At 39.9% G+C, this 26,730-nt stretch overlaps 1 protein-coding gene across 3 annotated transcripts in view; it reads left to right on the top strand.

Annotated features, from left to right (window-relative positions):
- Positions 1–18,648: 18,648 nt before the first annotated feature.
- kcng2 (potassium voltage-gated channel, subfamily G, member 2) overlaps positions 18,649–26,730 on the top strand; it is a 56,479-nt gene continuing 48,397 nt past the window's right edge. For all 3 annotated transcript variants that reach the window (XR_012394937.1, XR_012394938.1, XM_685808.9), the window contains exon 1: positions 18,649–18,811. The gene's annotated coding sequence lies outside the window, so the exon portion shown is untranslated. The remainder of the gene's footprint in view (positions 18,812–26,730) is intronic.

Here is a 26,730-nt window from a genome sequence, read left to right as displayed (position 1 = left end):
TGCTTCGGTTTCCCCCACAGTCCAAAGACGTGAGGTATAGGTGATTTAATTAAACAAAACTGGCAGTAGCGTATGAGTGTGTATTGATCCAGCAGGAACAGGATTTCAATATGACATCAGATTAACATTGTGCCCCAACATCATGGTATGTTGCATTTTGTTTGGAAATGAAAATCGAGTTGACGTCATAACCCAAAATCAGGCTGACATCAATGTCCAACATCTTCAATACTTTCCAATTCATCCTAAAAACCACCAAAAATCAATGTCTAATGATGTTACAGCTTGATGTTGTGTGGACATTACCAATATGACGTCTATCAGATGTTGGATTTTGGTTGCCATATCTGACAAATAAATGTCCCTATTTGATGTCAATATGATGTTAATTTAAGACGTTGGCTCCATGTTGGACACAACCTAAAATGAACAAAATATCAACTTCATTTCATGTCATTATTAGACATCAAAATAACTTTGTCCTTGTACATATTTATTGGTACAATTACGGGTATTATGGATACAATTACTGTATGGGTCGCAGCTGGAAGGGCATCCGCAGTGTAAAACATATGCTGGAATAGTTAGTGGTTCATTCCACTGTAGCGACCCCTGAAATACTAAGATGAAGGAAAATGAATGAACGACTGAATATTTAATCCTGTACTAAATTTCTCTGAGAGTTTTCTTGAAAGATATATTAAATGTAAAAAAGGGCTTTCAAACATGTTGGCAAAATGTATTAAGCAAAAGTTGTTGGCAAAAAAGCGTGACGCCATTTTAAAGTACATTAGAAATGTTTAAAACTAGAAAAACAAAACAGTTTTGTCAACATGTTAATTTGATTAAAAATTGGATTGGAGTGTAAAGTGTTGTCTGTGAATTGTTTTCTGCAGTCAGTAACCTTGGCAATGTTTCTGTCAAAAAGACACATTATTAATTTGTTCTCTCTGGTTTATGGAAACACAATCCGTCAGCCAGTGCTTACATTCACAACTCACAACAAAAAAGCAATTTCCTGCTAATTGTGTGGCAGGAAAATGTTGTGACAATAGATCAAAATTGACAATTTTGAATGCATAAATTATTATTAGAGGTGGTATAAAGCTCTAAAACAATACAAATGCTAATGAATGTTACAAATGTTAATCAAACCCCATGTTCCTGACACACGTCACATATCACTTCACATTGCGTTAAAACCCTCACAATGTTTTCTGTGTTCACTTTAATTGAACAAGATTGCAGCCCTGAAGAGACACAGCGGATTTAATCATGCATTTACATTTACTGTGACAGTCAGCACACGCTCACACACATCCATCACTGTTCAGTCTTACGCAAAATTCATTAACCATTACAGCACAAACCATCAGTAGTAAGACTAGTAATGGTTTCTCCTTTGATCAGATATGTCCTGCTTCTTATCCAGCAACAAATCATACTCCTTATACAGTTTCTTATAAAAGGTTATATAAATATAGGGATGGATAGTTGGTAAAGTAGATTTTTATTTAATAAACCTATATGAAAACACATTTAATTGGCTGAGTGGAGGGCCCTATGAATCTGCCATTATATGTCTTTGAAAACAGGTGACAGGTTAAGGCAAAAGGGTCATAAAAGAGCACGACAAAGGACTTGGGGATACAATGAGAACCATCTGTGTCAGAAAAGCATGAACTGTACACAACATATGTAGAAACTGTCATGTTTATTTGAAAAGACACAAACTGTATAGAATAGAAGGGTTCAGTTTAGATGTTTGAAAACATGAACACTAGTCATGATTACCAAATGTGAACTGTATGTGGAAAACCAGTGATGACTATATTAGATATAAACATTATAAGGGCCAACAAGACGAGGGGGCTTTAAATAGGGGTCTGTTGAACCAGTAAACAGCTCTGAAAACACAAAGGTGGGAGGAAGCAAGGATAAAGGGGATAGCAAATTTGAGGGACATTGAATTTGTCCTGGGGAGAGACTGAGATGGGTCTGCTCCAGATTGTCTCTGCTTTTTTTTTTTAAATATTCCAATAAAGTAAATTTTTCTTGATATTCATAACCTCCAGACTGAGTTTTATTCATTAAGAGAAAAGCTAAAAACCACAACGATGGATGGATGGATGGATGGATGGATGGATGGATGGATGGATGGATGGATAGATAGATAGATAGATAGATAGATAGATAGATAGATAGATAGATAGATAGATAGATAGATAGATAGATAGATAGATAGATAGATAGATAGATAGATAGATAGATAGATAGATGGATAAATGTTGAAATGTTATATATTATTTATTTAACTGTGAACAAATTGTTTGTGTTTTGTTAAATTCCTGACATTCACTTTAAATTTCGATAGATGAAGTATATTTTATCCACCCTTCTTCCAGTAAGGTTCAGTAATTCCTTTACATTAAACATTAAAGTGGACCTTTTATGCAAAAATCACTTCATAAGTGGTTTCATCACTGTTGTGTGGCAACAGTGTGTGAATACAACCTGCTTCTAATGGTAAAAAATGTGTTAATTTTATGGATTAATTAATTTTATGTTTTACTTTCACACTTGAAAAAAGAAACACTTTGATTGACATTGTCCCAGCATTGTACATCATCAGAGGGGAATGTCCCTTCCATTAGTGACCATCTTCCCACATTAGCAAAGGGTGTTAGTCTTGTTTTTGAATCTGTCACTATGCTGACATTTTTAGCTCTGCCCTCTTTTAAAAAGAGAACTGGGAGCACAATCTCATTATTGAATTGAAAGGCACAGTCACCAAAATGGCACAGTTAGAATCAAAGACAAAAGAGAACAATTTCAAAAAAGAGAGAAAAACAGTATTTGTGGGGTATTTTGAGCTGAAACTTCACATACACACACACACACACACACACACACACACACACACACACACACACACGCACACACACACACACACACACACATTCATTCATTCATTTCCTTTTGGCTTAGTCCCTCTATTATTCTGTGGTCGCCACAGCGGAATGAACTGTCAATTTATCCAGCAAATGTTTTACGCAGCGGATGGCCTTGCATGCAAACTTCACACAAAAATGCCAACTTACTGAGCTGAGGCTCAAACCAGCAACCTTCTTGATGTGAGGTTATCACATGAGGTATCCATAATTTGTATCCCTCTAAGTTTGCTGGGCAACAGACCATTACAGTAATCCAGCCTAGAGGTCATAAAAGCATGAACTAGCTTTTCTCCATCTGAGATATACTTTGTAACCTAACCATATTGCTCAGATGAAAGAAAGCGGTTTTTGTGATATCGGAGATATGATTTTAAAAGTTAAGTTGCTGTCTAAAATGACATTTAAATCTTTTACAGTAGATCTAATAATAAATTTGTATTCCTCTAATTGCAGGTCGAGTTGTGAGATCTCCTGTGTACAGGATTTAGGTCCAATAAGTAATTTAATTTAAGAAAAGAAAATTGTTGGTCATCCAGTCTTTAACATCTTTAATACACTCAGTTAGTTTAGACAGTTCAGATGTTTCATCAAGTTTTGTTGAAATATATAATTGAGTATCATCTGCAATGCAGTGATAGTTTTTTTCCCTTCACTTTCGTCAATTGGTGAAACAAAAAGTTTGTTTCTCGACGCTGTCGCCACTGGCTTGCTTGGTTTGGGATTTGTGGAGCTGCGCATGGACGGATCAGCAGTGAAATTTAAACCACACTGAACTAAACTAAACTGAACTTCAACTCTGAAAATTTAACTGACAGTTTTAATTTACTAGAACTTCAATGTTAAGCTGCTTTGACGCAATCTTCTTTGTAAAAGCACTACTGTATATAAATAAACATGAGTTCAGTTAAATGCCATTGCATATGATGAAGACAATATTATTTCACAGTGTCTCATTACTAGTAATCATTTAATCTATAAAAAGTAACTGTACATTTTAAAATGCAACATAATCTAATTACAAGTATGTTTAAATTTTGGAGTAAGTTTTTATGTACTGTAATCTGTTATTAACTCTGACTGCTTGTAACAAAGTCCCTTGACTCAGTTTTAGCATTAAGCCAAGCAAAAAATTGTAGTCTTAAAAACCAATGTTCTTTAGCGACGTGATGATGAATGTTAATTTTCAATACATAAAAGTTTCTTTACAGTGATTTATATTGTAAAAATGTTCATCTCGAAATGAAAAAATGGTTCTTTGATGAGGTTTTCACTGAGTGAAGTTTATTTATAAACTAATTTCTAGAGGATCACGTGCTTATGATTTCACCCGGCCTCGCATTATTCAATTTATGATTCACCAATCAGACGATTCCTAAGCCACTATAAATACCCCAAGTTCCATATGACAGCCATCTTCATTTTAAAGAATCCCCCTTCCACCCCTGCTTCTCCTTCTTTCCTAGATGGGTGGCACGGTGGCCCAGTGGTTAGCACTGTTGCCTCAAAGCAAGAATGGCATTGGTTCTAGTCCTTACCAAGCCAGGCGAAGTTTCTGTGCAGAATTTACACGTTCTCCCCATGCTCACGTGGGTTTACCCTGGGTTCTCCAGTTTCCTCCCACCGTCAAAAAAAACATGCAACCTAAGTTAATTGACTAATTCAAATCGGCATCATAGACATGCTACTAGTAAGTAGTTATCTCTTAAGAGCAATCAATTTCTGTTCATTAGCTACTACAGCAGGGGAGTTCTCAAGATGTACCTGAGCTAAAACTCCCCTCTCACCTTGCAAAGGGGAGGGAGCCTCGAGCTCGAGGATCTTATGAGCTCAGGGCTCTCTCTTGGGACAGCATGCCAAAAAAGCTCAAACAAGTCATCAGCTAAATGTGAACTCTTGAAAAGAGTCTAAAAGGTTCTTGGTGGTACTGTACAGTATCACTGTGAAAACCTTTGGTTCTCCTTCACAGCTTATTTTTCCGAGGCCACTAAAATTAACATTAGAAATAATAAAATCAACACTAAATGTTCTCTGGATGAACTAGGCCTACTTTTTGATTGTAATCCTTATTCTGCTACATCAAGTTGTTACATAAAACTGATTTAAATATGCATAATTAATTATAACTAGTTATGATTAATTATTCATGTTTTCCCTTTGAGCTAATTTGCTAAAATTCTAATCCTTGACTCTCCCTGTAATACCAATAACCCCAATCTGATATCGCCTACAGAAATGAAACGCTTCAGCTCGGAAACTCAGAAACCATTCAGCAAGAGCTCAGGAATGAGAAATGAGTTCTGCTTCGGGGCTTTAAAGTGTTTTTTGTTGAGCTGCAGAAGATTTTGAAGTCCTCAAACACGCAGGTATAGCAGACACTGAAGAGACATGACGCGAACATCATCTAGCAGCTCGAGGTGAAGAAAGAGATGAACACGTTTCCTCTACAAGAAGCGTCAGCGTATGTAATCGTATGTAATCACATTTTACGGCTGTCTAAACATCATATGTGGCCTACTTCCATCAACATACACCATTATCGATACTACGACAGATACGCCACCGGACTCTCTTGATTGAATGTTTGTTTTCGGCCGTAACACTTGCTTTCTCCGTGTGTCATTAGCCTGTGTTTGTGACATGAGTGAAGCCCTCCTATCCACAACACCGCTCCTCATTATGACACCGTCAGCGGGAAACATCGCTGTCAGAACTTCAGGAGCAACATTCGGGAGAAGATTCTGCGTTTGCGTCACTTTTGGTTGTGTGGGCAAGTACTGTGCAGCTTCCAGACAAAGCTTCATATCATGGCCTGTAGCTGTACATGTGTTACTGCAAAACCTACGAGGCAGATTCTGCTTCATACGCTTTTTTTTATTGCAGAGGACATTTAAATACTACTGGCATTGCACATTTTTATGTAGGTGGTCAGAAATTACGAATAATATTCATTAATTACCTGATTGATTGACTAAAAGAAAAAGAAAAAAAACTTTTATTTAATTTGAAATACAGTAATAAGAGTTCATTCATTCATTCATTTTCCTTCTGCTTAGTCCTTTTATTCATCAGGGGTTGGCACAGCCAAATGAACCATCAACTTATCCAGCATATGTTTTACACAGCGGATGGCCTCCCAACTGCAACCCAGTACTAGGAAACCTTCCCAGCAGACACACAATGTCATAAAACATTGATTTACCAGCGTCTAAGGACAATTTTATTTTGATGTCCAATAATCACTTAATGATTTTGTTGACTTTAGGTTTTGTTGGAAAGTGACCAAAATCCGACGCCAAGCCAACATCGTTAATCAACGTCATATTGACATCAGATACTTACATTTATTTAACGTCTGATAGACGTCATATTGGTAATGTCCACACAACGTCAAGCTGTAACATCATTGTTGATATTTTGTTGTTTTTAGGTTGCTTTGGAAAGTATTACAAATTCAACATCCCGACGTTGGGTTCTGTCGTCAACCCAATTTTATTTCTAAACAAAATGCAACATCCCACAGTATTGGGGTACATAGTCAGTCTGATGTCATGCTGACATCCTTTGGGTGCTGGGTCGATACACATTCATACACAGACGTTACGTTTAGTTTATTCAAATCACTTATACCTTATGTCTTTGGACTGTGGGAAAAACCGGAGGAAACCCACGCCAACACGGGAATAACATGAAAACACTGCACAGAAATGCCAACTGACCCAGCCGGTGTTCAAACCAGCGTCCTTCTTGCTATAAGGCGACAGTGTTAACCACTGAGCCACCCTGTTGCCCCTAATAAGAGTATATTTTATTCCGGTTTAAGATTATTATTTTCTATTTTAATATATTTTAAAATATAAAGTGATTTTAAGATCTTTCAAAAAAATGCTGTTTCTTGGAATTTTCTATTTGCCAAAGAACCCTTGAAAAAATACACTGTAAAAATGATCTGTACATCAACAGTTTTACGTATTTTGTTAATAATTTATGTTTTTGAATTGCATTATGAGACCTCGATCTTTCCCCTAACAACTTTTGATGTCGAAAAGTTTGGCAAAGTGACATGGAGATTTTAGATTGGAGTAAAATATTATCTGGATTGGTGAGGTACTCAACATTACGATACAAAAACTTGGTAATAAACTGCCAGTTATTTTATGGACTTAATTCTACATACAATTTCTTATTTGATATAGTGACTCAAACTAGTAAAATATCAAGAAAAGTCTTATCAAAAGTTGACAGAGGGTGGCATGGTGACTCAATGGTTAGCACTGTCACATTTCTGTTTTCCCCCACAGTCAAAAGACTTGCGGTATAGGCAAATTGAATAAGCAAAATTGGCCGTAGTGTAAAGGTGTGAATTTAAAAATGCACCCCTGATGAATAAAGTGATTAGGCAGAAGGAAAATGAATGAATGAATGAATGAATGAATGAATGAATGAATGAATGAATGAAGTTGACAGCAAAGATCAAGGTCACATAATGGAATGTATACAGTACATACAGAAAACACCTGTGAATCACAAAATACGGAAACTTAATACAGTGTATATGTATCTTTACAACATTAAAAATAAGCAGTACCATTATTAAAACTGAGCATAAATTATCAATGTCTTCATCATGAATCAGAAATAATCTAAAAAAGAAATAAAGAAATGTGACAACAAAGACTGGGGTAATAGATACTGAAAATTCAGCTTTGCATAACTTAATTACATCCCAAAAATATATTTTTTGAACAACATTTTTTTTATTTTAAAACATTTTCATACAGGTTTAAGAAAATATACTATAATTTTTAGTTTTTAGAACTGAATTGCATCCTCCCACTGTCTAAAGACATGCGCTATAGGAGAAGTCAAATTGTCCTGTAGTGTATTTCTGTATGTCCTGGACAACCAGGTGGGGGTTGAGCATTGGGCTAATGACCCATCTTATTAAAATAAGAGGCCCTGGAAGTAAGTAGGTAGAGTAGTGCATTTTTTGTAAAAATGTATTTGCCCTCATAATCTTTAATCAAAAACCATAACCTTCCTTCTCTGATAAAACGACTTTTCTTCACTTCTGGTCACATGGAAAGCCTTTAGGGTGGAGCTATCCCTCCATGTCTTGTTTCTGATCTGCATCTGATCTGTCTTCATCTACTTGTAAATCTTCTTTCATTTTTGTTATAGAAACACCCAACTTCTAACAATCCAATCAGTTCGCAAAGGACAAAATTGTGCACTGGCCAACATTTCAGGACTTTTTTCTATTTGATGTTGGTCACGATATGAAAAAAGAACAATCTTAACTTCTGTTTCATGCCAACTTCTACAAATATATAAAAAAATAAATACACACCCGTGTTAACGTGGGTTTCTTCCAGGTGCTCCGGTTTCCCTAACAGTCAAAAGACATGCGCTCGACTGTAGGTGAACTGAATGAACTAAATTGGCTGTAGTGTATGAGGGTGTGCATATGAGAGTGTATGGGTGTTTTCCAGTACTGGGTTGCAGCTGGAAGGGCATCCACTGTGTAAAAAATATGCTGGAAAAGTCGGCGGTCCACTCCACTCTGGCGACCCCTGATGAACAAAGGGAGCAAGCCAAAGGAAAGCGAATGAATGAGACAACAAAGAGTAATAAAACATAACATTACAGCAATAACATGTCCATCAATTCAACAAAAGATTCATATTTTATCACTCTAAAGAGTCATGAAACACTTTCCATATGGACCAAAACATGATTTCAAGAGCTCATTCCCTTTATTTACTGAAAAACACCAGGACTTTTTTTTCCCCAAGAACATGCAATTACATGCTTAGCTTCAAGCAAACATGGAATTAACAACCATTTTTCATGCTAGGTCCCTTTGAAGTTCAGAGGACAAATATGTGTTCCCCTTCGGTTGGGGAACTTCAGTGCCATGAATGGGAGGATTCGGATCAGAAGCCGCTTATCTGGAGAGTATTGAACGGGCCAATGAATGAAATTAATTGGCAGCGTAAGCTTGCGCAGGTGTGCGACATCTGCCATTATCTCAGCATATAAGCACACCTGAAGCCAGCAGACGCCATTCTTTTCGCTTCAGATCCTTTCTGAGTGAGTCGATGAGGGTTCCTCTTGCTGATCAGCACTTCAGAGCGAACGAGTGTGTCTCCCGGTCCAGAGTGGGTCTTCGCGGTGGCAGACGGTCGAGCTGGGTTACTCCCTTGCCTGCGGTTCTTTGGGTCCGGTCCTCCAGAGCGGTGCGTATAGTTGCAACTTTCCTAAAAGAGCAACACAGTCGTGCAGCACGTCCTTTTCAGGATGGCGCTCCGACTGTGCGTTTCTGGATGCGGGGGTGTCCTGTCTCCGGATGATGGACACGATCACTGCATTGCATGGTTGGGGGTCCAGCATGTTAATGCGGTGCTCGCGGGCGGTTCATGTCGTCATTGCAATGCCATGACCGTTGCACAGCTAAGATCGCGGCTAACTTTCGCAAGAGAGCGAGCCACCCCAGTTGCCTCCTGCTCTAAAAAAGCAGCGGGCGCTCGGGCAGATCTGAGGGTTTCAGCGGGAGCTAATCCGCCGCCCACGGGCTCGCGGACCTCTCGCTCCTCACGGCGCTCCATCCAAGCTTCGGGTGGTGAGAGTGATCCGTCTAACCAGATGGTAGCTCTCACACTCGCTGACACCGGAGATCAGATGTCCTCCGCGGCATCGGAGGGTGGGCTTTCACTGTCCGACGAAGATCCGGACCCGCTCGCCCCCTCCGGGCAGGTGAGCGCTGTCAAATCGGATCCTGAAGCGGACATGTTAGCCGTGCTTTCCCGGGCTGCTTCGGCCGTGGGGTTGGAGATGGTTTATCCCCCAGCTCCGCGGCCGGACCGACTAGATGGGTGCTACGTAGAGGACCAGAAGGCGAAGCCTTCGAAGCCTCTCGTCCCCTTCTTCCCGGAAGTGCACAGTAGGCTCACGCAGTCCTGGAGGGCACCTTTCTCTGCCCGTGCTGCGAGTGCCTCCGCCCTCACCGCCCTTGACGGCGGAGCTGCCAGGGGGTATGAGGCGATCCCGTCAGTGGAGCGCGCTATCGCGGTCAATCTTTGTCCGCGCGGCGCCTCTACGTGGCGGGGTTTGCCCCGCCTCCCGTCCAAAGCCTGTAGGTTGTCTGCCTCCCTCGGAGCCAGAGCTTATAAGGCTGCGGGCCAGGCTGCTTCTGCTTTGCACGCGATGGCCACCTACCAGCGCTACCAAGCGCAGGCGCTGGCCGAGCTGCACGAGGGCGGGTCCAACCCAAGCTTATTACATGAGCTGCGCACCGCGACCGACTATGCTCTTCGGACTACTAAGTCCGCCGCGTGTGCGCTGGGGAGGACGATGTCCACACTTGTGGTTCAGGAACGCCACCTCTGGCTAAACCTGGCCGATATGCGCGACGTTGACAAAGTTCGCTTTCTTGACTCGCCCATATCCCAGGCTGGCCTGTTCGGCGACACCGTCGGTGAATTCACCCAGGAATTCAAGGCGGTGAAAGAGCAGTCGGATGCGATGGGCAATGTCATCTATCGGCGTGGCCGTAAGCCCGCTCCGCCCGCCGAGCCATCCACTTCCGCTGTTCCTCGCCGAGGGCGCCCGCCAACGAGTGCTGCCCCGCCCCCGCCTGCGCCTCCGGCCAAGCGGGCGCGGCGTTCACCTCGAAAGCAGGCAGCCCCTCCTGCCCAGGGCGCCGTTAAGTCCGGTAAACGGACCGCGAAGCGTCCCTGAGACAGGCCATCCGGAGAAGAGGAAACTTGCTCTTTCCCCGCTGGAGGGCGGGGCCCCGATAACAACGGTACTTTTCAGTGCCACCAAAACATCAGTAAAAGAGCACTTTTTCCCTTCCCCGGATGTGACTGCACGAGTTCTGCCAGTCCGGGACACGCTGCCTTCCGGCTCGCAGACTCTACGTGCTTCGCCAGTGGCTCACGAGCGCTGGGGGGACGGTCTCCCTTTCCTCAGCCCTCCAGCCCCCTCTCCGGAGTCAGGGTGCGGAGCCAGAGCGAATCGTTCTCCTCCAGCTCTTCCGCGGGACCCTCGTGCTTCCCGGATCAGCACACCCACTCCGCGCTGCCCCACCGCTGGTACGTCAGCGATTGTAGCGATGACTCCATTAGCGAGGGCTCTGCCTGCCTGGTTAGCGCGGGCCAGCCCCTCGCGGTGGCTCATACGCACAATCAGACTCGGTTACGCGATTCAGTTCGCGAAACGGCCCCCCAAGTTTACGGGCGTGTATTTCTCCAGGGTCAACCCCCTGTCCGCCCCTGTCTTGCGAGAGGAGATTGCTGCCCTCCTGGCGAAGGGTGCAATCGAGCCGGTTCCTCCAGCCGAGATGGAGAGTGGGTTTTACAGCCCATACTTCATCGTACCCAAAAAGAGCGGTGGGTCACGGCCAATCCTAGATCTGCGCGTTTTGAACCGCTGTCTGCACAAGCTGCCGTTCAGAATGCTCACGCAGAGGCGCATTCTCCAATGCGTTCGTCCTCGAGATTGGTTTGCAGCCATAGACCTGAAGGACGCGTATTTCCATGTCTCCATTCTTCCACGCCACCGCCAATTTCTGCGGTTTGCGTTCGAGGGTCGAGCGTGGCAGTACAAGGTCCTCCCCTTCGGGCTCTCTCTGTCTCCGCGGGTCTTCACCAAACTCGCGGAGGGTGCCCTAGCGCCCCTTCGGCTCGCGGGCATTCGCATGCTCAATTATCTCGACGACTGGCTGATTTTAGCCCACTCGCGGGAGCAATTGATTATGCACAGGGACAAGGTGCTTCGGCATCTCCGCCTACTGGGGCTTCAGGTCAACCGAGAAAAGAGCAAACTCGCCCCCGTGCAGAGGATTTCTTTTCTCGGGATGGAGCTGGACTCGATCACCATGGTAGCGCACCTCTCCGAGGAACGCGCTCGCCTGTTGCTGAACTGTCTGAGGGAGCTCGACAGCAAACTAGTGGTCCCACTGAAGTTCTTTCAGAGGCTCCTGGGGCATATGGCATCCGCAGCCGCCGTCACGCCGCTCGGGTTGCTCCATATGAGACCACTTCAGCACTGGCTTCACGATCGGGTCCCCAGACGCGCATGGCACGCGGGCACACACCGGGTCTCGGTTACTGCGCTGTGTCGCCGCGCCCTCAGCCCTTGGAACGACCCCTCGTTCCTACAGGCCGGTGTGCCTCTAGGACAGGCGTCCAGCCATGTTGTTGTTTCAACAGACGCTTCCAACACGGGTTGGGGGGCCGTGTGTCGCGGGCATGCGGCTGCGGGCCTCTGGAAGGGTGCCCAGCTGCATTGGCATATCAATCGCCTAGAGCTGTTGGCAGTGTTCCTCGCTCTCCACCGCTTTTTACCGGTGCTGGAGCGGCAACACGTGCTGGTCAGGACGGACAGTATGGCGGCGGTGGCGTATATCAACCGCATGGGGGGTATGCGCTCTCGCCGCATGTCTCAGCTCGCCCACCGTCTGCTCCTCTGGAGTCACCCGCGGCTGAAATCGCTGCGCGCCATTCACGTCCCAGGCACGCTCAATCGTGCAGCCGATGCGCTCTCACGACAGCTGTTACGCCCTGGAGAATGGAGACTCCACCCCGAGTCTGTTCAGCTGATATGGGCGCGATTCGGGGAGGCCCAGATCGATCTGTTTGCTTCCCCCGAGAACGCTCACTGCCAGTTGTTTTTTTCCCTGACCGAGGGCTCTCTCGGCACGGATGCACTGGCCCACAGCTGGCCTCGGGGCATGCGCAAGTATGCGTTTCCCCCAGTGAGCCTGCTCGCGCAGTTTCTGTGCAAGGTCAGGGAGGACGAGGAACAGGTTCTGCTAGTTGCGCCCCTTTGGCCCAACCGGACCTGGATATCAGAGCTCTCACTCCTCGCGACGGCCCTCCCCTGGCGGATCCCTTTGAGAGAGGACCTACTCTCTCAGGGACAGGGCACCATCTGGCACCCTCGCCCCGATCTTTGGAACCTCCACGTGTGGTCCCTAGACGCGATGAAGACTTAGGTAACCTACCGACTGCGGTGGTTAATACCATCACTCAGGCTAGAGCCCCCTCCACGAGGCGCGCCTACGCCCTGAAGTGGAGTCTATTCACTGAATGGTGCGTCTCTCGCAGAGAAGACCCCCGAAATTGCCAGATTAGTGTTGTGCTCTCTTTCCTTCAAGAGAAGTTGGACAGCAGGCTGTCGCCCTCCACTCTCAAGGTTTACGTGGCCGCCATCTCCGCTTATCATAGCGCGGTAGCTGGCGGCACCGTGGGAAAGCATAACCTGGTCATCCAGTTCCTTAGGGGTGCTAGGCGAATTAATCCATCTCGCCCCCCTCTCATGCCCTCTTGGGATCTCGCCCTCGTTCTCACGAGTCTGCGATCCGATCCCTTTGAGCCACTCGAATCAGTATCTCTAAGATTTCTGTCCCTGAAGACAGCTCTGCTGGTTGCGTTGGCCTCCATCAAGAGGGTCGGGGACCTGGAGGCATTTTCGGTCAGTGACTCGTGCCTGGAATTCGGGCCGGATTACTCTCACGTCATCCTGAGACCCCGCCCCGGTTATGTGCCCAAGGTTCCTACCACCCCCTTTAGAGATCAGGTAGTGAACCTGCAAGCGCTGCCCCCGGAGGAGGCAGACCCAGCCCTTTCTTTAATTTGTCCAGTTCGCGCTCTGCGCATTTATGTGGACCGTACTCAGAATTTTAGATCATCTGAGCAGCTCTTTGTCTGTTATGGCGGTCGGCAGCAGGGAAGTGCCGTATCAAAACAAAGATTATCCCACTGGATTGTGGATGCCATTTCACTCGCTTATTCGAGTCGAGGTCAGCCGTGTCCCCCGGGAGTTCGTGCACACTCCACTCGGAGCGTTGCATCCTCTTGGGCGCGTGCACGCGGCGCCTCTCTAACAGACATCTGTAGAGCTGCGGGCTGGGCGACACCCAACACATTTGCAAGGTTTTACAATCTGCGAGTGGAGCCGGTTTCCTCAAGGGTATTAGGTAACCCTTTGGTGATTGAGGAGACAACTCGGTAGGGTGTTGAAACACGCTTGCGGCGCCATTCTCCCTAACACGGAGGTACGTGCGCCTTTTTTATCTGTCAGTAAAGTTCCCCGTCAGGTGAGCCCTGCAGATTCCTCCGTGGCCCCCAGCACTGACTCAGCGGAGGAGTCACTTGCTGGCCCACTACGTTGTAGGTCTGCCCGCTGGTCAGCCCGCGTTTTGGGTATAGGTGCCTGCTATGCGTGATCCCCACTAGGCGATCCCATATGCTTATTCCGCCACGGTTAAGTCCCCCCCCTGGGTGGACCCGTGTCTTCCCTCTCCGCTAACCACTCTTTTGCTATGCGTACTCCCCCTTTTTAGGGCTAGTCCATAGGTAAATTCTGCCATCTATCCCCCCCTTGGGTAACGGATGGCCTCCGCAGCGTCCTCCCTATCGGGATTGCACGCTTCCCAACGTACTGTCGTATTTCCTAGAATTATCTAGATGCTCACGACTTCCCAAAAAATATATCTAAATCCGTAAAACTTCTGTTGAAGTAGGATAAATTAGGGCCAGGGACACGTTGGAGGACCGCGCCCCCCATGATGTGGGTGCGTCACGCTTGCTTGACTATCTCCTCATCGGGGGTGTTGGTAAGGTGCAGTCATTATGGCGCTTTCCATATTCTCCCATTCATGGCACTGAAGTTCCCCAACCGAAGGGGAACGTTCGAGGTTACAGAAGTAACCCTTCGTTCCCCGAGGAGGGGAACGGAAGTGCCATATTCCGTCGCCATAATGACTGTCCCTTAGCTGTTTGAAAGTCTCTTCAGCTTAAAAGGATGGCGTCTGCTGGCTTCAGGTGTGCTTATATGCTGAGATAATGGCAGATGTCGCACACCTGCGCAAGCTTACGCTGCCAATTAATTTCATTCATTGGCCCGTTCAATACTCTCCAGATAAGCGGCTTCTGATCCGAATCCTCCCATTCATGGCACTTCCGTTCCCCTCCTCGGGGAACGAAGGGTTACTTCTGTAACCTCGAACGATATGTACAACACACTGTCCTCAAGGGGACTTTCTTCACCAATTATTTGACTTACTCTGTTGTTCAGTACTTTATCTCAAAAACATACTTTACTACACTCTTATATACAATGAAATGAAGTTCCCTTGTTTACAAGTATAGCGACATTCAGTTTAAAGTGATGTAACTTAACTTATTCTGTCTACTTAGTCATTTATACTGAAGCAATCTCAAATGGGTGCTTGTTGTCACGTTGTAAAATGAATTTAAATAAAAAATGGCTATTACATTTATAATAATATTTAAAGATATATGCGACACGGTGGCTCAGTGGTTAGCCCTGTCACCTCACAGCAAGAAGGTTGCTGGTTCAAGTCACGGCTGGGTCAATTGCTTCTTCTATGTGGAGTTTGCATGTTGTCCCTGTGTTGGCGTGGGTTTCCTCTGGGTGCTCCGGTTTTCCCTACAGTCCAAAGACATGCACTATAGGTGAATTGAATAAACTAAATTGACTGTAGTGTATGTGTGTGAATGAGTGTGTATAGGTGTTTCCCAATACTGGGTTGCAGCTGAAAGGGCATCCGCTGTTTAAAACATAAGCTGGATAAATTGACGGTTCATTCTGCTGTGGCAACCCCTGCTAAATAAAGGGACTAAGCAAAGTAAAATAAATGAATTTAAAGATTTTTTTATTGCAGTTTTATCAAATAAATTCAGCTTTCAAAATTCTAAACCATCAAAAATCCTTGTTATTTCACATTTTTTAAAAAGTCTGTGTAATTTGTGAGTGCATCACTGGTAAAACATAAAAATAATAGAAACTGCTGAGTCACTTTGAAGGCTTTAAACTTGCTTAGAGAAGCAATGAAACATTTATAGGCCATCTAGATCTCATCAAAAATTTGTATAGTCACATAACGTCAACTTTGCAGATACAGTACAAAAGAAAACCGACATTCAACATCGCTACAAAAATAAACAACCAGTTGGCTCTCATTAAGCTCAGATGATCTGCATAATGTTGCCTGTTTGTCTGCTATGAAGTAAACAAGTTGAGCATCTGACATGGAAAAGTCTTTCCACATTTCAGCTTTCAGTCTTTAATTACAAAGCTCTCTCGACGTGTAGTTAATTGTGATTTCTGTCCGAGCAAAGCAACATGATTGTGAACATGAAATACACAGTCCATCTTGAGCCAGTCATGGGAATCATTATTTCACTCTTTAAATGTGTTTCACTGACAAAATGCTTATTAACTGTGCCTTTGCGTCTGGCTCTATTTGCAATTAGCTGCTAAAACCATACTTAACATGTTCATATTATTACCTGACTTGATGGTCTCAGATGATCCTTGGGTAATGAGCAAAAGTCCAAACATAATTAAAATGACTGTAATTTTTTATAGGGATAGTTTGCACATTCTTATTTAACTGAAATTATTTGAAGACAATTCTTTTCCTGGTGGCATGGTGGCTCATTGGTTAGCACTGTTGTCTCACAGCAAGAAGGTGTAAAGTCCCAGCTGGCCAGTTGGCATTTCTGTGTGGAGTTTGCTCTCCCCGAGTTGGAGTGGGTTTCTTCAGGGTGCTCTGGTTTTCCCCACAGTCCAAAGATATGCGCTATAGGTGAATTGTACAAACAAAACTGGCCGTAGTGTACGAGTGTGTGTGTGTGTGTGTGTGTGTGAATGTGAGAGTGTAAGGGATCTCAGTTCTGTATTGGGGCTAAAAGGGCTGCAAAATCTGCTGTATAAAACATATGCCAGAATAGTTGGTGGTTCATTCTGCTGTGGTGACCCCTGAGAGACTAAGTCGAAGGAAAATGAATGAATGAAAGAATTCTGCTCCAAATCTTTTGACTTTCTTTTGCTCATCACAATGAAGCAGATATATATAGGATGCCCTTCCAGCTGCAACCTATCACTGGAAAACACCCACACACACCCATTCATACACAATTTAGCTTACCCAATTCACCTATAGCGCATGTTTTTGGCCTATGGGAGAAACCTGGAGAAAACCAACACAATCTCACGGCAATTCGTAACTTTTTCATTTAGTGGCTGATTCGTACGAATTCGTATGATTTAATTCGTTACGATTTGCTCATCCCCCAGTGACGGTTGGGTTTAGGGGTGGGATTAGGTGCCACGCCTCCTTTTTAAAATCGTACAATTTCATACGACTTAACTCAAACGAATTTGTACGAATCAGCCACTATACTGGCAAAACGTAAAATACTTTCGTTTTCTCGTGAGATCAGGTTGAGAAAACCCACACGAACACGGGGAAAACATGCAAACTCTAAACAGAAATTGCAACTGACCCAGCCAAGGCTCGAACCAGCGACCTTCCCACTGTCACCATGCCGCTCATATGTATATGCGTAAAAACGTGCTGGATAAGTTGCCGGTTTATTCCGCTAAGGCGACACCGGATTAATAAAGGGATTAAGCCGAAAAAAATGAATGAATGAATATATATATATATATAATTAGATACAATACTGCATATTGTAGTTTATATACTTTGTATATGGTTAAACTTTAGGACTTTAGAATGCAATCACATAGATAAATGCATTTTAGCCAATGGGTTAGTATCTTAAACATGCATGTTAATGAGCAGCTACGTAATTGAGAATGTCTTTTCTCTATACCCAAATTAGTATTTTGATGTTAAAAAAAGTAATGTATGCTATTTATTTATTTATTGCTTCTGTTTTCTCTTAAAATTTAATGTCAAAAGTAATCTAAAAGTAGGCTGATCTAAAAGAAGTTAGTTAAAATGAGTAGATTAAATTGATACTGATAACTATTTTCACCATGTCATTTGTTATCAGGAACACACTAAAAGTGTGCGTAACCTACCCAGCACGCTGGCAATGATCACAAAAAGAAGGATGTGAACATGAGGGGACAAGTGGACATTACGAGGCATTGATAATAAGTGTGATTGAAGAACAAACTTCTCTGTCTCCCCTCAGTGGCCAGACCGTGTCCACTTCACAAGAGATGAGATCTGAGGAAAAAAACTAATCAGCGAGGTTTCAGTGATACAATTATTCAGTTAATATTTTTAACGCAATATACTGTAGTTAATATAATGTAGTTTTCTAATTTTTTTTAACTTTTACATATCCACTTTAGCACCTCACTATATCGTATTTGTTTTCACTATTTGAGAAAAAGTAACTATTTACAGTAGCTATAAATATAAAATTGTTTTAGTGTTAGGCGACATTAAAAATGTAATAAAATAATTAATTTATAATTTCTAATAATTAGCATATTAGCAATTCGCTGGTTTTAGTGATGAATTTGTCATCCAACTAATTTACATGACTAATATGATGAGACATGGTGTGTGTGATGCATGACGAGCAATAACAACTGATCTGATGTTTTGAAACTCAGCTCCTTCAGATCCTCTCAATATGCATCCATTCTCAACTGGGCTGTTCTGCGGTATGGGTTACACGTAATGGAGATAATTAACTTAGTAGCCTAAACTCTTGAAATCGGAGAGTGCAGTGTATGAATGTATTTCTGCATGGTAATAATGCTCTGTTATTAGTAAGCAGCCCGGCTTGGGGTGAGACGGGGACTCGAGCTGGTGCGTGCGCGCGCGCCAGAGAGAGAGAAACAGCAGAAACACCCATCAACACATCCGGATCTGACACGATGAAGACTGAGCAACTTCAGCAGTTGTGGAGGAGCTGCAAGAGCTCGAGTCAGTCTGAGGCTGGGGGAAAACCGTAAAGCCATGCGGAGAAAGGAAGAAAAGTAACTGCAAATGCAGTGAAGCACAATTTACGCGTACAGAGCTGAGAATGAACAGCACAGATTCAGTGGGCTTTAAACGGGTGAGTCGACTGTTGGTTATTAATTTTGGAGTTTGAATTTGTTTGTAATGAGTCTGTTTATATATGCAGCTTGTTTATGTGTGTTTTATTATTACTCTAATAGTATCCAAATCGCGTCAGGTTGTGAAGCTGCAATTCTGGTGTTCTTATATATTCGCAAAACGCATGGTTTTCTTTCTACTGCGTTTTATTGCTATTACCTGTACATTATTTTATGTGGAGCTGAAATGGTGATGACACCGAGTTCATGTGACCAACTATAAAGTTAGCCTACATATAGGCATATTGACGATACATTTATAAACTGAGTAAATTTGTTAAATTAGAGCAATGTTTTTTTATTAAACGTTTATAAAAACATTGCTCGATTTTACCAAATAATTTATGAATATATCAGTTATGGCAAAACTGTAATATTAAGAATTAATTAAAAATCTGCAAACTCTAATTTTTTCACTTAGTGTGAGCTATATGAATATTTTAAATCTTAATTTGATTAAATGTGATCCAAACCATCCACTCAGAAAAAAGCTTTAATATATATATTAAAGTATATATATATATATATATATATATATATATATATATATATATATATATATATATATATATATATACATATTTATTTATTTATATATATTTTTATATATTTTAATTTTTATATATTTTAATTAATATTTTCATTTGTTTTATATTTTTTATATATTTTAATATTATATAAAATATATAAAACTATATATATATATATATATATATATATATATATATATATATATATATATATATATATATATATATATTTTTTTTTTTAAATAAAATAAATATCTATGAATATTTTGGTAGACAGGATCTTACTGGGTTATTCTGTTAATATGTCTTGTACCATTTCATTAGAGTTTGCCTAAATTCTGCTCCTGACACATCAGCTAATTAATGTATAAAATATAGTTTAATAACTCTAAGTCTAGTTACCAGTGAAATGGTTGTCTGATTTTCTGCAAAGAAAATAAATATAAACTTAAACTGTACCATACAAATCTCACGTAAAGGTTTTAGACACTGCATCAGTAATGTGATTGATTTTATTTGAGATACAATTGGTTAATAAGTGCATTTTACATTTGCTCACAAACTCTGTTACAATCACCCACACCGCACCAAGGGGACAGTTGTAGCTCTCGGACTTCTTGATTTTAATTTATTATTATAGTCTTGTCCTTGTGTAAGTATTTTAACTGTATCCATAATTTGCGCACCTATATTGTATAAAAAAAATTTGACAAGTGTATTTCAGGTAATCTGTGAGTTATGAAGAAAACCTAAAGAAAATGTTACAAATGCATCTCGTTCCCTCTAATGCTTATCAGATAACTGCTAGTTTGTTCAGTTGTTTAAGATGCTTTAATATCACATTTTCAGAAAAAAATCTACATAAATAATTGCCTATTATGATGTAAAAAATACGTGTCGTACAACAATAAAAGTGTAATATAAAGTAAATATATAATTAAAAGTGTGTTAAAAGTGAACAAATAGCAACATATCTGTAAAGTAACAACAGGAATCAGTCCAAGGCACTCAAAAAATGTGCCTTGGACTGATTCCTGTTGTTTTGATGATTACCCCTGAGCGCTTTTTGTTTGTTTTTCTGTAATAATGTCTATAAATTAATTTTGATACATTGTTCTGCATGTCTGTTGATAAAGTACTGCACATTCGGAAAGATCACTAACCTCCTATAGCGTTCCAATTCAACTAATGCTGATTTTGGTAGATTGGATGGGTGGACGACAACTACAGTAGATCAATCAGTTAGATGACTATGACAACTTAGTCTGACTCATGACTTTAACATTTAGTACACTGGCTTTTAACAAACAGCATAAACAGCTTCATAAGTAATGCTCTGTTTGAAATATGTCTGAAAATGATTTTTAAAAATAGTCTTTAACATCTTAGGATCTACTGAATGGTGCTGGAATGAATATAACTTTTCTTTATACCACATGAGTCACATTAGCTGTGAATTCAAATGTTGAAAATGAATAAGAAAGCAACTCTTGTTGACATTTGTTTTTTTCTGTCAAACGTCATGTATTTCATTAAGTCATAAATGTTTTTAACCCAAGGAATTGGCATTTGTCTGCATTTCTGCTGCAGAGTGAAATGGCCCCTTAATCAAATGAATTTGTACTGTCCGGGTCAATATAATAGTCTTACTGTGATATGCACATGTTTGCTTTCTTAACTTCTCTTCTGAAATATAGAGGTAGCAGAGTTATTATAGTTAACCACAATTGTAAAACCTTTAAAATTAAATGAAATAAAATACATATATTTTAGCTGTTAGGAAATCAATTAAATTAAGTTTAACATTTTGTTTGGCTAACATACTGTATATAACATACATAAACTGACAGAATACTGAAAATTGACAACTTTTAAAATTAGTCTGAAATAAAACAAAAGTTAATAGAAATAATAAAACAAAAAAAATCATTCAAACTTACTCACTTTCTTTTGCCTTTGCTATATCAGAGATTGCCACATCAGAAGGAACCACCCTCATTCAAAGTATTAATACAAACTATAAAACAGTAGTATCTTAGAAATATAAAAAATGCTAAAATACTGGGAGTAGGGCTAAGAAATATGTCTAAAAATATTACTAAAAATGTAAAAACAATATATTTTACTTTTTATATTTAATCTCAGATCATTGTCACTTGTGCACATCAGAAAACTAGTTCCTCATTCCTTTGAACAACATCTGGTTTTACATGCAAAATGGCTGAACAATTTGTCAAAATATTTCACCATAATGCAGTTTTTTTATACAAATTTGTAAGACTTTTTTCTAAATCTGTCTACAATTGCTAAATTTTTCTCAGGTGATTTTTTTTATAATGAAGGTCTAAAAAGGAGATTGTTCTATGCTCACATTTCTACTTTTGTTTATTTTTTCTTTGTGCAATGTAGTACTGTATTTTCCTTTATGTATCACAATGACACGATCAGTTCAAACAGAAAAAATCAAATTTTCTTTGCCATAGTTTACATCAGAACATCCTTCCAGTGTTGTATTGATAAAATGACGATGTAATTAGGCTGCCTTATCCATACACAATGACACATTGTCACTCTGATAGCACTGACTTATTCATTGACACAGTTTTGAAAGAAAAACTAAGGATTTTGAGCAAGAGTCTGGCTTTTGCAAGGAATCTATGGTGTTTTGCTATTTGTAAGTGTTGTTTTTATAAATGCACAAATTTCAGTACTGATCTGAGAAATGTACCAAAGCGACTGAGAAAAACTGTATTATTTGTTATAGAATTGTTATCATTTAAAGTAATTTTCTAAATACTTTATTTTGTTACATTATATTATGGATTATCTGTTTTATGATTAAACACTAATTTATAATCTAAATGGTTTAGAATTAAATGAATGAATGAATTAAACGTTAACAGTTAAGTCTTTTTAAAATGAAGTCAAATGAAAAAAAATTAAGCATATTTTAAACATTGTGATATTATTTTAAAAATCTTATTTTAATAAAACAGAGCTATATAAATGTATTCATTATACATTAAAATATCTGTGTTGTATTATAATTTTACTCTACAATACACAAAAATATTATGAAAAAATATATGCAGTGTTCAGCATAATTAAGTACACCCCATTTTAAAAATGAATATTTGTATTCATTTCAGTAAATATGGGCAATGTATTTTGGTGCATTTAAACAAAACAGATTTATTAAACAGATATATTTAATAAAATAATTTTTTAGTCACCAAACATATTTAGAAATTGAAAAATAATACAATTAAATTCAAGCAAAATATTGCAACAAAAATTACAAACTATTTGTATATTTTTTTAGCTTCTCTTGATGTTTCCCCTTTTTAAAATTTGTATTTAATATTTTTCTAGAAAAAATAAATTTGGGTGCACTAGTTTTTGGACCACTATCATAAGTTATTTTGTTGGATAAGCTTCAGATTTGGCTTCAGTGCTGACTAACTAATGTATATGCACAAATATAATCTTGTATAGCTTCCTAATAAAAATATGAATTTAAGATATGGATATGTAAGGGGTGTACTTATATATGTTGAGCACTATTTTTAATTTTGCTGCCAGTGTAATTTTGAATAATGTTATGTTTTACCGTATCCAAATTATCAAGAGGCAGTTTTATCATAAACACAGAGGGTTGCCTAGCAGCATAACTCATCGCTGCAGACATAAAGCAAAAAACTGAGTGACAGAAAAACAGCATGCGCATTGTCTCTCCATTGGTTTTATAGTGCAGTGATGTGAATAATGTCACCATCTATTAAGAAAAATCACAAATACCTCATATTGATTCATGAGTACCTTTATAGGTCTCTAACTCAAAGTGGCATAGCAGAAATCGCCCATCAGCACTACTGAATTTGATGTTTGGCTGGAGACGCAACTCTTATCATAACTCACACACACACACACACACACACATGCATGCATGCCGTTCTTCATCTCTCTTCTGTGCAGAGAGTTGTGTGGCTCTGCTTTAGTATGTCTATAAGGAGACCTTCAGCCTCCTGTGGGCTGTTATGAAGTTCACAAAAAGGAAATCAATGTTACAGGCATCTTGGAATGGATCTGTGCTGATTGCTAATAGTGATGACAGCCTCCGGGGTCTTTAGTCATTGCCTCTATAGAACTACAGATCAGCCTTGCTCTTCAATTCAGACACACAGGATTCAAGGAATTATCTAGATTCTGTGGATTCATTGAGCTTGATTCATAGATTCAACAATAGCAGGAAAGAAAGATCACTCTTACACTTTTTGCCTTTAGGGAGATCCATCTACTGCTTTCACTTCTTTTATGCGTATATGCGTGTACATGGTTGCATTGTACAGTAAATCTGTTTAGAAATAGGGCTTATGTAATGTATTCTATACTGTTCAAAAGTACAGAGCGGTAAGACTTTTGAAACAAGACTGTTATGCTTAAAAAAGCTACATTTATTTAATCTCAAATATGATTAAATATTGTGGTAGTAATTTTTTTACTTGAATATTATCCAGTGTTTAAGGCACAGTTCACCCAAAGATAAAATGTCTGCCTTTATTTAGTCACCCTTCCCTTGCTTAAAACCTTTCTGTTGTAGATTTCTATAGTTAAATACAAACATTTCTATAGTTGAACACAAAAGAAGATATTTTGAAAAATGTTCTTGCTGACACCTTTTGACTTCTACAGGATGTGTTTTCCTAGGACAGATTTAGTCGGTGGATTTAGTTTCCTACTTTGATAAAAGTGATGGGTGCCAGCAACCGACATTCTTCAAAATATCTTCTTTTGTTCAACAGGGAAAAAAAAGATATTCACAAAGATTTAAAACCACATGAGGGAGAATTAATCAGGTCATTTTATTTTTTGGGTAAACTACACCTTTAAACAGCCATACTATTTAAAAAAAAAGTGAAAAAAAAATGCAATGTGCTCTCCAAAGGTTTTATTCTTTGTTAAAATTTTTCAGATTTCTTTTTGGAAATGTATGAATTATAAATGTAATGAATCCTCACAAATCTTTATTTGCTATTTTGACAGAAACCATAAGATCAGTGAGCTCTCCATCAAAATCTCACAAAAAAATCTGCCCATTAGGCACACAACATCATAAGACATTAATATTAGGTTAGATTTAAGTCAGGTGACCATGTCTAGCCAGCGTCTAAGGTCTAAGTTTTTTTTTGACATCCAATACCAAGGTCAATTGATGTGTATATTTAGTTGATTTTAGGTTGGAAAATGACCAAAACCCAACGTCATATTGTCGTCACACGCTTGACATTTATTCAGGTATGTCAACCAAAATTCAACGTCATATTGGCAATGTCCAAGCTGTAACATTATTGGATGTTTGTATTTGCTTGATTTTAGGTTGGACGTTGGACATTGACATCTGACGTTGGGTTCTGACGTGAACCTGATTTTCATTTCCAAACATAAAGCAACACCCCTAAAATGTTGGGGTCAATTTGTTGTCTTGCTGATGTCCTGTGCCTGCTGAGAGATTATTAAGACCACACCAATGAACAGATTGAGCCAAAATGGCAAGTCATTTGCTATGTATACACAAAATCGGTTGCAGTAAAGTTTCCACAAAAATAATTACATTCCATTTTTTATACAATGTATTTTTGCCATTTTGGGTTTTATTAGACAGGACAATAGGTTGACAGGAAGTAAAGATGGAGAGAAAGGGAGGTGGGGGGTAGGGGTAAGATCACAAAAGGTCTACAAGCCTGGATAACTTGGGAGGGCCAACTAACTACTGGGCTATCATGCCGACATTACATTCTCATTTAATTAATCTATTAACTTTTAACAGTGAACTAAAACAAACCAAATGTAACCATCATTACTTAAACTTTCATTAAAATGAAAATAATAACTAATTCAAGCTATTATTACAACTAAAAACTAAAACCTAAGAAAAGAATTCTCAAAACAAGTGAACTAATTCAGGGCCAATTTCTCAAACAAGGCTTAGTTTAAGTTAGGGCTAGGGCTTCTGTAAATTAGGTAATCAAGCAGCTTGTATGAAATGGCTTAAAACACATTACTGTGGTGTGCCTTGAAACTATTCTAACGCATTGACATATTTATTATTTATGTCACTGCAGGTTATTTTTAGTTAAGACAGCTCATACTTGTAATTTAAAAGACTTGCCTCAGAAACCACAGGTAAGCAAATATTTAAAAATTAAATTCATACTTCAAAATGAAGTACAATTTAGTTGAAAGTATAAATGTGCTTCAGTAACTTTATAACTTTTATAAATAATAATGATGACTATACACACATACTGTACAAATTAAACAGTTCCTTCATTATAAAATCACAGTATGCACTCTGCCATACAAATCTTAGTAGATTTTTTAGTGCACTTAATGTCTATCAAATTCAGTGAACCTTCAGTAATGATGAGTGAACTGGAGTCATTTCAATTAAACTTATTTCACTTTCCCACTTCACAGAACTCGACTAAAATAAGCCTGGTCTTGAGTGTTGTGTAATCTTTCAAAAGTTATTCAAACACTGTCTTGCTGCTCGAAGAAAAACGTCTATTTCTTAACCATGTTGAAAAGAGTTGCCCTCTTTATTATTTTGTGAATAAAACACTCATAAGACATTTTTTGTCACATTATAAGTTATTGTAATTCAGTTTTAAATAAAACTTTATCAGTGGAAAAAACTATTAGTTATGTTATCTAAAAAAGTGAGTAAAGCTGTTGCTTTAAAAGGTGTGAGAATAAACCCATTGAAACTCGGAATTGTTATGTTAAGTTTTCATAATTATAAACATGGGTTATTTACTTAATAATTTATGGCCAATGGCTCTACTCACTTTTTCAAGTAAATCCCTTTAAGTGCAACATGTTTACACTTTTTTTATTTACGTAAAGTCAACTAATAACTGCACTGATATAACACAGCACTGCAACATATAAATTCACTGATTCCAACCCTCTGTCTGGACAGAGAAACCGGCATTCAATTCAGAACCGCTTTGAGACACAACTGTCTGATCACAGAGCGATCCTCAAAAACCACTGCAGTTCAAGCACTTCCCTTGAGCGCTCGCTGACATAAAGAAGCAGAGACTCTTTTACACATTCTCTCTATTTCTGACCTTTCTGTTACCCCCCAAATCCACACACATCGCTTTAATAAAGCAGCTTCCTCTGCACTTCCATCCAGAATTATTACAGTTAACGGGACAGCTCAGCCAAGCATGAAAATGTAGTCACTTGTTTACTCACTATCAAAATATAGCAAGCCTTTGTGAGTTTTTTTTTCTGTTAAACACACACAACCTTGTGAAAACATCATTCTTATTGTTCACTCA

This window comes from Danio rerio, chromosome 19, assembly GCF_049306965.1.
Source record: "Danio rerio strain Tuebingen ecotype United States chromosome 19, GRCz12tu, whole genome shotgun sequence".
NCBI classification, from domain to species: Eukaryota; Metazoa; Chordata; class Actinopteri; order Cypriniformes; family Danionidae; genus Danio; species Danio rerio.
The sequence above is the reverse complement of the archived record's forward strand: the minus strand, read 5'-3'. Positions and strand labels throughout refer to the sequence as shown.